The sequence below is a fragment of the Falco peregrinus genome, chromosome 2 (assembly GCF_023634155.1).
Source record: "Falco peregrinus isolate bFalPer1 chromosome 2, bFalPer1.pri, whole genome shotgun sequence".
Taxonomy (NCBI): domain Eukaryota; kingdom Metazoa; phylum Chordata; class Aves; order Falconiformes; family Falconidae; genus Falco; species Falco peregrinus.
In genome coordinates, this window is record NC_073722.1 from 40,696,530 (window position 1) to 40,709,166 (window position 12,637).

Below are 12,637 nucleotides of genomic sequence, written 5' to 3' on the forward strand. Positions count from 1 at the left end.
TTCTAGATTGCTTAGGAAGCGAATCTGACAACTTCACTAGCAACAATCCCCAAATTCTCTGGCATCAACATATAAAGCTATTAATAAATGTCAAGGTCTACTTGGATATGCATCAGCGCATTGCTGTGAAAGGATGGGGATGGAGTAAATGAATTTAGCTGGTTTGCTTCAGAGCTGCCATCTGGTGAAATGCTTCAAGATGAGCCCAGGGACTGTGGGACATGATACACACCTCCTTAATGACCTGTGTGAACTGGGATGCTCCAAAAAGAAATACAGTAGCCAGTCACATTTCCGTATACCGTAGGTCAAACAATTCTCCCCAAAAGGTCCACATCCCCAGCTCTACCAAAAGACTGAAACTGTTTGTAAACTTTTGCATATCATATTTGGCTGCTTTAGAAACTGCTGCTGGACTGTGTTCTGTGGACACTCTTTGAAGAAACATGAAGTTGGCCAAAGCTAGATGTAGCTGGAGAGTGCTTGGGGGGTGGGAGGGAAGGGTGGGGGTTTTCAGCGGAGATCTCAGCAACAAAAACGGGACCCGAGACATGCCGTGTCACCAAAAGCACCTACCGTTTTCCCATCTGTTACCCTCATGTGTCTACACTACGTGTAGATATGCGTGTATCTACACTACCTGTTGACGTATGTTAATGTTCCTTCTTGATCAAGCTTTTTTTTCTTGTTCATTGTGTTCTGTACCTGCCTTTTGTAGTGTTTCTACCTGCCTGGAAGGTTAATGGGCAGAACTAGGGTCGGCTCAAACTCAACCAAAAGCTTGAGCTTGGTTGTCTGTCTGTTCCCGACCCAGCCCCCTCCAAACTTCAGTGCAAACTGTTTTCTGCCATCTCCTGACCAAGCTCTCATCTTCCTCAGCCCTCCTCTGGCAGCTGGCTCTGGCATCTCTACTGTGGAAATGCTGCAAAGTGCCGAGTGGGAATTTTTCTCTGGAGAACTTGAGCCTGTGTCTGAGCAGCAGTGTGGCAGCAGCTGCTCCCTTGTGGCTCGCTTTGCTGTAATAAGCAATTCTGAAGAATTCAGAATTGTCCTACAGTTTCACTGTCTTCTGCATCTCTTCGGATGATTACTTTAAGGTGCAGTGTTCCAGTTGGGCTGTCTGCCTTCCATCTGTCAAGCTTCCAAAACAACTTAAACGTAATGGGATGGGGTTTGCCCCATTTTATATCTGTGCTGAGGCCTGTGGATTTTAGAAGAGAATAGTCTTCTCTAATTGTTTTCATATCTAATTAAGGCATTTAAGTACCAAACCCTGTCCATTACACTACTGGCTGCAGATCTGGTTGCAAAGAGCAAACCATCAATATTGTGTAAAGAGCAGAAAGACAAGGGAGTTGCCAGAGTACATGCTTTAGAAATACAAATTAGCACTTTTCTCTTCAGCTTTTGTATGTTTTTCCTTTCAAACTGAGACAATCCCTGGCTGTGTGTCTTTCCCTTGTAGAAAACTGCATGATCTTGGATCACTTGGTGCTGTTCTGATGTCACATTAAATATTAAGAGCCTGTCCTGAGGGAGACACTGCCTTCTGCTCCCCATCTGCATTTCTGCTGCAAGGAGCTGCTTGCATGGAGAGCTGAAGTCTGCTCTTGAGCAGGCTTGGAACAGAAGAGGGAACGTGTGTGGCATCTCAGTTGGTCATCTGTGTGACTTACTGTGTACTGTACTTTTGCTGCTGCAAAAGCTGTCAGTATTCCTTATTGAGCCACAGGTCGGTGTCCAAAAAGGAAACAAAATGGCAAAGAGTTGGAAAAAGCAGTTTGCAATTAAATCCTCTCCCTCTTGACCTGAGCTATGCTGGCTTTTTGCTCTTAGCATGCAAATAAATAATAATAATAATAATAATAAAAAGAGATCTCTAGCAGTGAAGTCTGTTACATGATCAGGGTTTTGCAGAAAATCGGCATATCAAATTCAACAGCTGGAGTATCAGTTTCGGTGCTTGTGAGGCTTGCTGAAGGGCTGCGATCAGTTCTCACTCTGCTTATCAGCAGTGATCGGTGTCTCAGCATGCTTTTTCCAGACATTACATTTTGATAAGTTCCACGTGATGGGATGGCTTAGATGGTTTTTGCAAGTGTCCATACAAGCAATGGCAGATCAGAGGTGGCTGGAGTAGAAGGTGCAGCCCTCAGTGCTGTGAGCAGTGGCATCCCCAGTTCTGCAGGTGATTTCTTTTCAGGAGGTGGCTGGTTGACATCCAAGTGACATGACTGAGCTCATGCAGTGTACCCTCCTCACCGTGAACGGCTTCCCTTGGGAGTTGCCATAGCCACCTTTCTGTTACTTAAAGCATCACCTCTTTCTGAACTTCTCAAATATGTAACTGGTTCCACTGACTTCAAACTGCATCCCCAGCAGTGTCCCGGCCTACATAAATAGGCTTTTAAGTGATTCACATTTCTGTTGCAGAGTTTCCTTTGCCCGGGTGTTAGCCGCTACCTCCCATCCCCAAGACTTCTGATGCCAAAGTGTAATTAGGACCCTGGGTTTAAGTGCCTGCGTCTGGCAGGTGTTGCTGCTTGGCCGGGGGGGTGGTGGGGGGTTGGATGTGTCCGTCCCCAGCCGGTGCTGGGCTGTGGTTGAAGTGCCCAGCAGGTCTAAGTGGATCTATTCCCATGGGAGAAAGCACGATTCAACTGCAAACCGCGACAGCTGCTGGAAAGTGAGAAGCTTACTGCGCTGTTGACCCTCTGAAGATTTGGCCTCATGTTTGGCAGAGCTGCTCTGATTTAATAAGTAAGGTGGCTTAGTGCTCTGTTATTTTCAGAAGTATTTAACACCCCCCCCCCCCCCGTTCCCCCAGTCTTCTTTACTGAGGTGAAGCTGCACCTTGCTCCCACACAGATGTTGTTACCCCCAAAAATTCTTTTTATGAAAGTGCTGCAGTTCAGCTGCTAAACCCCACCTTCTCCAAAGTACGTGCTCTTGAACATCAGTGCAAACCAAACCCTCTTCCCTTTGGTCTGACTAGAGAAAGGGGATGTATCTTAAATATTCCCTCTTTTCCGCCTCCTGCTTTCCTTGGAGAGAGTGTAAATGCAGGATAAGCTCTGAGGAGGTGATTTAAGAGGAGGAACCTTCCTGAGGCAGAGACTGCTCCTCTCAAATCCTGTGTCCCCTTTCCAGGATGGGGTGACCTGCAGCATACCAGAAGGCAACCAACGGTGGGTTTGTTTTCCAACATGTCATGTGGCATGTAACGGGTTAAGTGTTTCTATATTTGGTGAGGCTTCTGTCACAGATTGGGGAGCAGTTTTAAGTGAGGGAAAGCACATGTTCCTATTTAGGGAGATAGGGCCTATAGATATTGCACTTGCTAAATATGCTCTTAAAGCGCATGCCTCTATCTATTGATTTTACAGTGAATGATTTCTTTTGATAAGAGTTGCTTGGGGGAGGGGGGAGGGAATTCCTTTATTGTATAAGGAAATTCTGTATTTAAAACCAAAATAAAAAGAAATATACTGTTTATATATTTCTACTTTGTGCCTAATCAGTGTCCTTTATTTAACCTTAAGCTCCCAGCATAGTTTGGATTTCTCTCCTAGTGCCAATGTACTGTATTTGGTGACTGATGGGATCCCTGTGGCTGAGATACTTCTGTAATCCCCCACAGTGGTAGCATTTGAGCATCTCAGCTGTGAATGTAGGGACACATCTTGCCCATAGGAGTCTGGGGAGCCAAAAATGGGATTCATTCATACTTTAATGGGGAAGCATAAGAAATAACTGTGTCTTCTACCTGATATGGAGCGCTGAGAGCATCTGGACCTGGCTAGCATTGCCCTCGTGGCTCTGACATCCTTGGCACCACCCAAACCAGAGATGAGTCCAATACCTAGTGAGATACTATGATACCAACACAAGCATAGGAGCCTGAGAATGGTCCACTTCTCCAAGGAGTAAATTCACGAGTTAATTACTACAGGACCCAGGCTTGGATAGTGGCCCTCCAACTCCCTCTAGATCATCAGGAACCTTGAGGAGCTCACTTTGCAGAAAGAATGGCTTTTTGCATGTGAAAGCAAGCTGAGGTTGAAGTGTAAGGGTAAGACAGAAAGGCCGTGTGGGTCTGGTAGTACCATCTGTGAGGAGCCAGAGTCTGCACACTTGTTCCTTGCCTTCCAGCCACTGCATCTTTCCAGGTAGCATGGGATTCCTCCTCCGTGCAGAGGACTAGCTCTGGCTTTCATCAGCATGCGCTGCCCTCAAAGCAGTGTTGGTGACCCTCATTACATATATAAAATATATAAACAGGCTATCAAGAAAAGGGGGAAAGAGTCTTCACAGTGTTAACTTTGGTGGGCTGTTGAGCATGTGAGCGCCTCAGATTTTGGGGACCTGAGCTGCCCCATGCTCTGGTATGGGGACCTTTGAGATGTGCCAGTCCTTGGGGCAGTGAACGATGCTCAGACTGTTTGCTACACTAGTCTTCTACCACAGTTTTCTGTAGAAGGGTGAAGCAGGAAGCAGGTTCTACACTGTCTTCAGGCAGGTAGATTGCATCCCCCTTCACAGCAAGGTCCAAGAAGGGACCTTTAAAAGGAGCCAAATCGATCCTCAAACTGGTGTGAGGATTAAGGCTTTGGCAGCGAGCAGCAGCTTGAGGTGGGAGGGGAGTGGGGCATATGGTAAGTATCTCTCCCTTTGGAGATCTCAGACTGTGATGAAGGATCGCATAGGTGGGGGAACTGTTCTGAACACCTGGGAGACCTCTTGCAAGATGACTGGAGAGCCGAGAGCGTGTTCCTACTTATGACTGCTCCCTCCTGGACAAGCTGGAGGCCCTGAGAACAGGACCAAAGAATGGGTAAGAAGCGGTGGTGCACCCATCAGGTAAAGCCTCCTGGGAGCCATGGGGGCCCCTGGGCCGGTGGCCTCTCTGTGGCAGCTGTCCTTCCCCAGTCTGTGAGGGTCTCTCCCCAGCACAGCCCCCAGGTCCCTGCTTGATGCCCAGGAGCAGCCTGGGGAGGCTGTGCAGCCACCTTTGGGCTGAAGCAAGGTATGACGAAGGGCTGGGTGCTACAACAGGACCCTAAACATACAGGGGTGCAGCAAGCCCCTTGGGATGGGTGCTGAGGAGGTGGGCAGGACATGTTTGTCACCTTCTGGGTGTCATGGCATGGTGTTTTAGCAGATGGTCATCTGCTCATGATCGCGGGCAGCCTGGCGAGGTGGTAGCCTGTGAGGTGCACGGTGCCCCCATTCGAAGCAGGTCTCTAGTGATAGTTGGTTTAAATGTCGGTGCTGTTTGGTGTGGATCCGAGCTGGGGAAGGAAGGGGTCAGATGGGGACATGTTTCCCTCCTCCCACCTGGACACACATGTGATGCACTGCCAGGAGCTTTGCAGGAAGGGTTTAAATACGTGTTAGCCAAAAATTGGATGGATAAACTGTTCAAAGAGGAGCCAGGCCCCAGGGATGAGATCTGCAGTTTTGCCCTGTGCCATGTCTTGGCGTGGAGGACAGAGAAAAAGGGATTATTTAGGGTGGTTGCATCTGGGCTTTCCTCAAACTGACAGGAGTGTGTCAGTACATTTCCCTTCTCAATGTCCTGCTTTGATTTAAACTGAAAACGGACTTGGCACATTCCTCCGTGCACTTCCCAGCCCTAGAAAGGACTGAAATATCTTCCCGGAACAATCCAGGTCTGGTGGGGTCCCTCACTGCCCCCAGATGTGCACATGTGCCGCAGAAAAGCTGCTAAAGAAGAACCAGATGGCCCCTGCCTGCTGCATTTTGCAGGGATCGAGGACCCAGAGGTGGACCAGAAGAAAAAGCAGCAAAAACATTGCAGCCGGCAAGGGGTCACGTATCTCAAGTTCTTGGTCTAAAAGCCAAAAAAGCCATTAATTGTGGCTTTTTTTTTTTTTTAATGTTTGGGGTGGGATTCTTGTTTGTTTGTTTTTCTGGCAAGCAGTTTACAGCCCTCTACCTTCCCAGGCACCAAAATCTGTTGTTTTTCATCAGAGATTTAATCTGCTGAGAGCAGGTGCCATCTAGGGGACAGACAACAGAAGACAAGGAAGGGTTTCATTTCCAAACCTGTATTTATTTTTTTTTCCACCAAACCAACCCACCTGCAACCTCCAGACAGCCTCATCCCACCTCCCACCTTCTAGTCGCTTTGGCACCAAGCACAGAGAATCCCAGCTGGAAAACGGGGAGCCGGTGGGTGCATGGCTTGATGAAAGCTTAGCCAGCCCCCAATCCTGAGCAGAAAGCATCTGCCTTCATGCAGCACACACACACAGAACCATGGACCACAACGGCGTGCACCAAGGTGGGTTTTTTATGATGGGTTTGCTCTAAGCCAAGTGCAAGCAAGACAGGTCTGCGAGCTCGCCACTCTGTAGGCACAACTCGTGTTTCCAGCCCTAGGTTTGCCATCATGTCCTGAAACAACCTTCCCTCTTCCTGCTGCTCTCCAGGGGCCTGTATCCTGCTGGCTTTTAAATAAAGTTTTGCCAGGAGTGCTTGCTTTGCATCACCCGCTTCTCTTGGATGGTCCAGGGGTGTAACGCCAGGACCGCGCATCAAAGGGGACAAGTTCGGTGCTGCGTGACTCTTTATCTAAGCCCAAAAATCTAAATTGGCACCTACCTTGCTGCATATACTTAATATCAGGCTCTCCCCCAGGGGTCCTCAAACTTTTTAACCAGGGGGCCGGCGCACGGATGCAGTGGCAGGCAGTCATCTGCAGCTGCTTGGTTTCCCCCCCCAACCCCTGGCTGGGGAGGGCGGGGGGGTTCTGTAAATACCGGGGGCTGGACTGAGGACCCTGGGGGGCCGTATCTGGCCCGCGGGCTGTAGTTTGAGGACCCCTGCTCTACCCAAACCCTTGGAGGTGGTAGATGAGAGAACAGTAGGTGGAAATGCCTCATGTCCATCACTTCGAATAAATAATGAGCACTAATGAGACTGGCTTGCTAATAAAAGTATGTAGTGCTAATAAAAGTATAAGGAGTGACTACAGTTGTGAGCAGACCTGCAGACTGAAGGGTTTGTGTTGGAAACCTCAGCTAAATCACTCGTTTTTCACCCTCTTCAGGCTTTTTGATTTCTCCCTGCTAGCTTCATCAGCCCCCCTGGAAATCCTTTTAGCACCCACCATAGGCAGCTTCAGGGGGGACAGGAGGGTCTGCAGGCCAAAAGCTTGCAGTCGGGGGCTCCTCTCCTTCCACTTCATCCCCATCCTGTGGCAAATGTCCCTCCACCTCATCCCCGTGGCCTTTGCAGGATATAGGGATGAGGCACTGGTACTGCCAGTGCCTGGCTTGCCCTGGCTTTAGCTGCGATGGGGCACAGAGGTAGTTCTTTGGGAGCCCTCCCAGATTATTAAAATTTGCAAATCGTGGGCGGCTTAAACCCTAACAGCTGCCTGTCTGTGCAGACTCCAGCAGAGGGAGCGTGGCTGTGTCTGGTAGCGTTGATACCCGCTTCCCTCCAGCAAACACCTTTTGAGATGAGCTGTTTGAATGTCTCCTTTGGGTGGCGTTTTCCCACGACGTTCCCTTTGCTCCCCATCTGCTTGAACCGCAAAATGCATGGGGTGCCTTTATAAATAGCTGAAAAGTTTAATTTTTATTTTTTTTCTGTTTTGGGGAGGTGCAGTAAGAAAAAAACAAGCTGAAGACCCAGGTCTGAGAGTTTTAAGCCACAGGTAGGTCGTTAATTTACCAATGCTGTATTGGCTTTTCTTTTTATGGAGAAAGGATTTTAGGCAGAAAGCCCTTTGCTGGTGGGATCCCCTTGCTGAAATCCTTTGGGTACCGATGTCACCACCATGGGACCAGTCCCCTGGTCACCACAGGGCACTCTGAGCAGGTTCCGCCCCTGCTATTTGCCTCTGTCCTGGAGGGTGAGCTCTGTGAAGAGGTGAATCTATTGGTGTTGTGGTGCAAAGGGAAGCCAAAGAGGTGGGAGGATGCAGGAATGCTCAGCTGGGTTGATGGCTTCACCCATGGAAGAGGGATAGGGAGATCTTGTCCTGGTCCAACCAAAACCGTGCCACTTCAACAGTACCATGTCTTATTTAGGGACTCTTCTTCGAGTTTTGTGGTTTCTTCATCCCTTTTAGGATTGTGGGTTGATTTTTAAAGGACATATGGGTTTGAAGGTTTAAATGCAGAGCTTTACTGCCTTCTTGGGCCTTTCAAGTGCCTCAGTTTCCCTCTAAGCTCTGGCTCATTTGCCGTAGAGCTGTGCTAGCCCCATTCCCCAGCCCATGCACCAAGGGGCTGAGATGGCCACCTTGGGCTGGACCTGGTTCAGGGAGCCCGTGTCGAAGAGACCCAACAATCTCTTGGGTGCTACCTTCCCACCGCACTGAGATGGTGTTTGCTGGGTGAACACCTCTGGGCTTCAATGCCCACCAGGAGGAGAAGGGGCTGTCTTTGGGAGGGGGGAGCCTCAGGGGGAAAGCAAGGCTCATGCATGTGGAGGGGAGGTGATGCTCTGAGCCATTTTGGGTCTCTGAAACACCTTGGTCACCGTTATTCCTGACCACAACCACTGGAGAAGCACCATGGTATCTGCTCATGGTTGGGTTATTGGCCACCTTGCTGTGGAAGTGGGTTAAGCCCCTCTGTTTCCAAATCAGAGGCAGGTTAGATATCCCAGACCAGTTCATTGTGAACTTCTCTGCACGCAAGCGCCGTCCTTAGTGATGTTCCTTGAAAGCTGATAGTGTCAAGTGATTAATTTTATCCATCTGGGCAGGCTCCGCCAGCTTGGAGGGAGAAATGTCAACACCTGCAATACAAGGAAGATTGGGACGCTAGTCCTGAAAACACGGAGAGATTGAGGACCTTGGAGTTAATGAGATTTCTCAGAATTTGCATATTAATAACTGTGCCTATTACCTTGCCATTAGAGTTAATAGGGCATAATGTTAACAATTAATAGTTAATAAAATAGCCACTTTAACAGTCATTTGTACATGAAGATAGAAGAATGTGTCTGGGCACTGCCTTCATGAAATGGTGGGAGGGCTTCGCTCATCTCTTGCCTGCTGCATATGGAGGGAGAAAACTTCGGCTATTTTGCATTGCAAGGACAATTTTCTTTGGGATTCATCCCTCTCACTCTAGCAGCATCCCTGCTCCTCCAGATCTGTGCTTTCTTCTCAGCCACAGTGGGAAAGCTACAGTTAGCTGCTCAGCTGAGGCGTGGTGGCCATTTCCTCACCTGATTGCCATTAAATGCAATTAGTGCTTCCTAGCCTGTCCCCAGGAGCAAATGTTTTAACAAGGTCATCATGGTCTGCAGATGGATGAATGCTTCACAAAGAGTTTTAGGGAGAAGAATTATTATTATTTTTAATCCTTCAGCCACTCAGTGCATGTTCTACGAGATGGCTAGTGGCTTTCTGCCCTTGTTTTTCCAGGGATTTTGTTGCTACCAAACTTATCAGAGCAGCTCATTCCCCTGGAAAGGTGAGGGAAACCCCCTCCTCTGGAGTCCCCAGACCTGCAGGGGTTTGGGAAGGGGGAAGATATAGGTTGTATCCTACAGAAATAGGGCTGGGATGGGAGAGAGGTAGGTTCATTTTGCTCCCTGAAGCTATTGCAGGGTTTGAGGCTGGGCCAAAAGTCGTGTAAGGAGTTGGCCAGAGCCAAGGGCCTATGAAGTTTATTACCTTTATGAGCACCTTCTCTCTTTCCTGTCTTCCTCTGCCAGGACATGAACCTGACCACTGTCCGTAAGCCAGCTGCTTTCAGCAGGGCATTGAGGGGGGAAAAAAAGCCCTCCCTGTCACTCCTTGCTGATGCACAGGAGCCACTCACCGTGTTACTCTCCCAAAGGCAACATCCAGGGAAGGTGGAAAAAACCCTCCTGCCCATCCCCACCCTGTATGCTTCCTGCCAAACCCCAGTCCTAGAGGTGGAAAGCAAGGCAGGAGTTTGCAGCTCGTGCACAGATGTTTTTCCTGAAACTCTCCGGGCATCTGGCAGGCAACAGGCTGCTTCAACACCTAACAGCTGGTCCTCAGGGGCTGGCTTTCTTGGGTGAATCTGTCTGGGTTTGGGGACTGCAGAATCCTTTGGCCCTGCAGCAGGGAGTTCTGCAGATCCCCCTTGCTCCTTGGAAATACCAGGTATATTTTTCTGCCAAAAATTGGTGAGTCGAGACTGGCCACTGAGGCAGCCCCTGCTCCCCAGGTTGCACAGGCATTGCAGGGTGTTTGTGTATCATCAGCCCCATCCCATCTTGGCCTGTCACCACTCTTGAGGGGCTGATAAAAAAACACTTGTAATGCAGAGGTGAAAAAAAACAGTTTCAGCACACTGTGCCCCAGTGAAGAAGCTATTTTAGCCAGCCTCCCATGCACCTGGCAATGCTTGAGCAGCAAAGGAGAAACCCTAGCGTTAAGCACAGCCTTAAAAGCCCTGTGTTAGCTCACTGGTGCTTTCCTTGCAAGTGTATTGTTGTAGGGAACATCTGCCCCCAGATCTCTTGGGGTTGGTGCTGACCCTGGCCCAAGCTAATTCAGTGTCCTGCGTCTCAGAGATTTAAAGGTGTTTTTCCCATAATCAGCCTTTTGTACTGTCCCTGGGAGGACTGGAGGGTGCCGGGGTGGTTGCACAGTCCTAGAGTGGGCGAGGGAGCTGGTGGCACCAGGAATGGAGGTGTCCATCTTGCTCCCCAAGTGCTTGGCATGGGGCAGGGCAGCAGGAAACATTTTCCGAGCCTGCAAACAGCTCTGAAGCCACCTGCCTGCATCTCTCCAGGCTGAACACCCATTGCCCTGAGGGGTGCAGGATTGGGCCTGTGCAAGGGGAGAAGCCCCACGCTGTCAGCCCCCCCCAGGGAGGAGCAGACTGGCTGAGCTCCCAGGGGAACAACCAATGCAGGAGATGACTCTGCTTTGCTTCTTTCACCCCAGGACAGCAGCTGTCTTGATGCCCTGGGTTGGAAAACCAGAGCAATCCCAGCACCAAAGCACCCATGCAACATTTGGCAAAGACAGAAATGGATGCGGATCTCTGCATGCTCTTGCCTGGTTTGTTTATTCTGTCTGTTTTGTTTTACTAGGATAAGGGGAAGGCTTGTCTTTAGGGATGCTTTTTGGTGCAGAGCTGAATGTATAAGGGACCTCGTACAAGCAGGGGACTGGAAAAATACATGGAGCAGGGAAAGAAACCCTCTCCTGTAAAATCTATTTAAAAAAAAAAAAAAAACAACAAAACCAAACAAAACCAAAAAAACAATATAATGGGGAGGAGTGCTCTGGAATTAGCTTTTCTCTGTGCCCCTGTTGTGCACCCTGCTTGCTAGGCTTCAGGCTGCTCCTCCCGTGCCTGCCTCGCTGTGTGGCACGACTGCATTCAAAGGCATCTTCTCAACTTCCAGCCTTTCCCCTCGAGGTCCTGGCGTGCTCCTCTCTACCCATGGCTGCAGGGGTGGGGTAGCTGCAGGACCTGGACCCCCCACTGCCCGGTCTCTGCTGCTCCTCGGGGATCAGAGGGAGCTGGGGACCATCTGGGTCCCTGCCCGGGGAGAGGCGAGGGGAGGGCGGTAGGAGGGACCGGCGAGGCGGGGAGGGGAGAAGGATGCTCCGGGGGTGGCTCTTTGCCTTCTCTGCCTGCCCAGAGCTCGCAGGGGCTCGTTTGGAGGATGTCTCACCCCCCCGGCACAGGTAACTCTGGGACCCCCATCACCCCAGCCCAGGGGGGTGGGGAGCTGCAAAGAGGAGGAGGAGGGGGCTGCAATCCTGCTTTGATTTCCACAAAACTCCCTTCAAGGGGAAAAGGGGCTTTGAAACAAAAAGCAGAGGATGCAGGTTGTGCATGATGCTGGGAGCCCTACACAGGGGTGAGCCCTGCCTTAAAGTTTCCCTGTTGGTGGTTGGTAAATACTTAACAGAGGCGAATACCGGGGCGTGGGAGCGCAGTGGCTGCTCTCTATGTGTCTCTGCTGTGTGTGTGGTGGTGATGCTCACAGCCCTGGGCATGGGCTGAGATGCCCTGACAGTTTGTGGTACCCTGAGGGTGCTGCATGTGATGGATATGCTCCCACTGCAATCTGCAGCTCCTCACCGTGCTCTTATGGGTATGTACAGTCGCATGCTGCCTTTAAATGCCATGTGCATGGATTTACAGTCACAGCTCTGAACTTTACGTGTTAATGCATGCAAGAGATACAGCCAGTGGTGATCTGTGTGCACATGTTTGTCGTGCGACTGGTGTTGTCATGTACTCTTTGATATGCACGTAGGAGAATATGCATGTGGTTGCATGGGATTTAAATGTACGGATGCACAGAAGTGCAAGACCAGCAGCACAGCTCAGCAGTAATGCATGATAACATAGGCAGTTATGATCGACTGCTGTTGTCTGTCCTTCTGGAAAAGCATGCAGATTATCAGGCAGCCGATGCAGGCAGACTGGCCAGCTCGTGCTCTTTAAAATTGGAGAGGAGCTTTCTCCAAGCATCCTCCAGCAAACTGTGTTTCTTTAAGCAGACTTGGGAAGCTGCTTCTTACTGAGCCCGTGAGATCCAGCCGCAGCTTTGGGAGGCAAGAGCTGGGGGTGAGGAGGGATATTTAATTTTCTTAGCCTGCTTGTGACAAAATGTTCTGGTTTCTTGCTGGAGGTGTCATTGCTGGGAG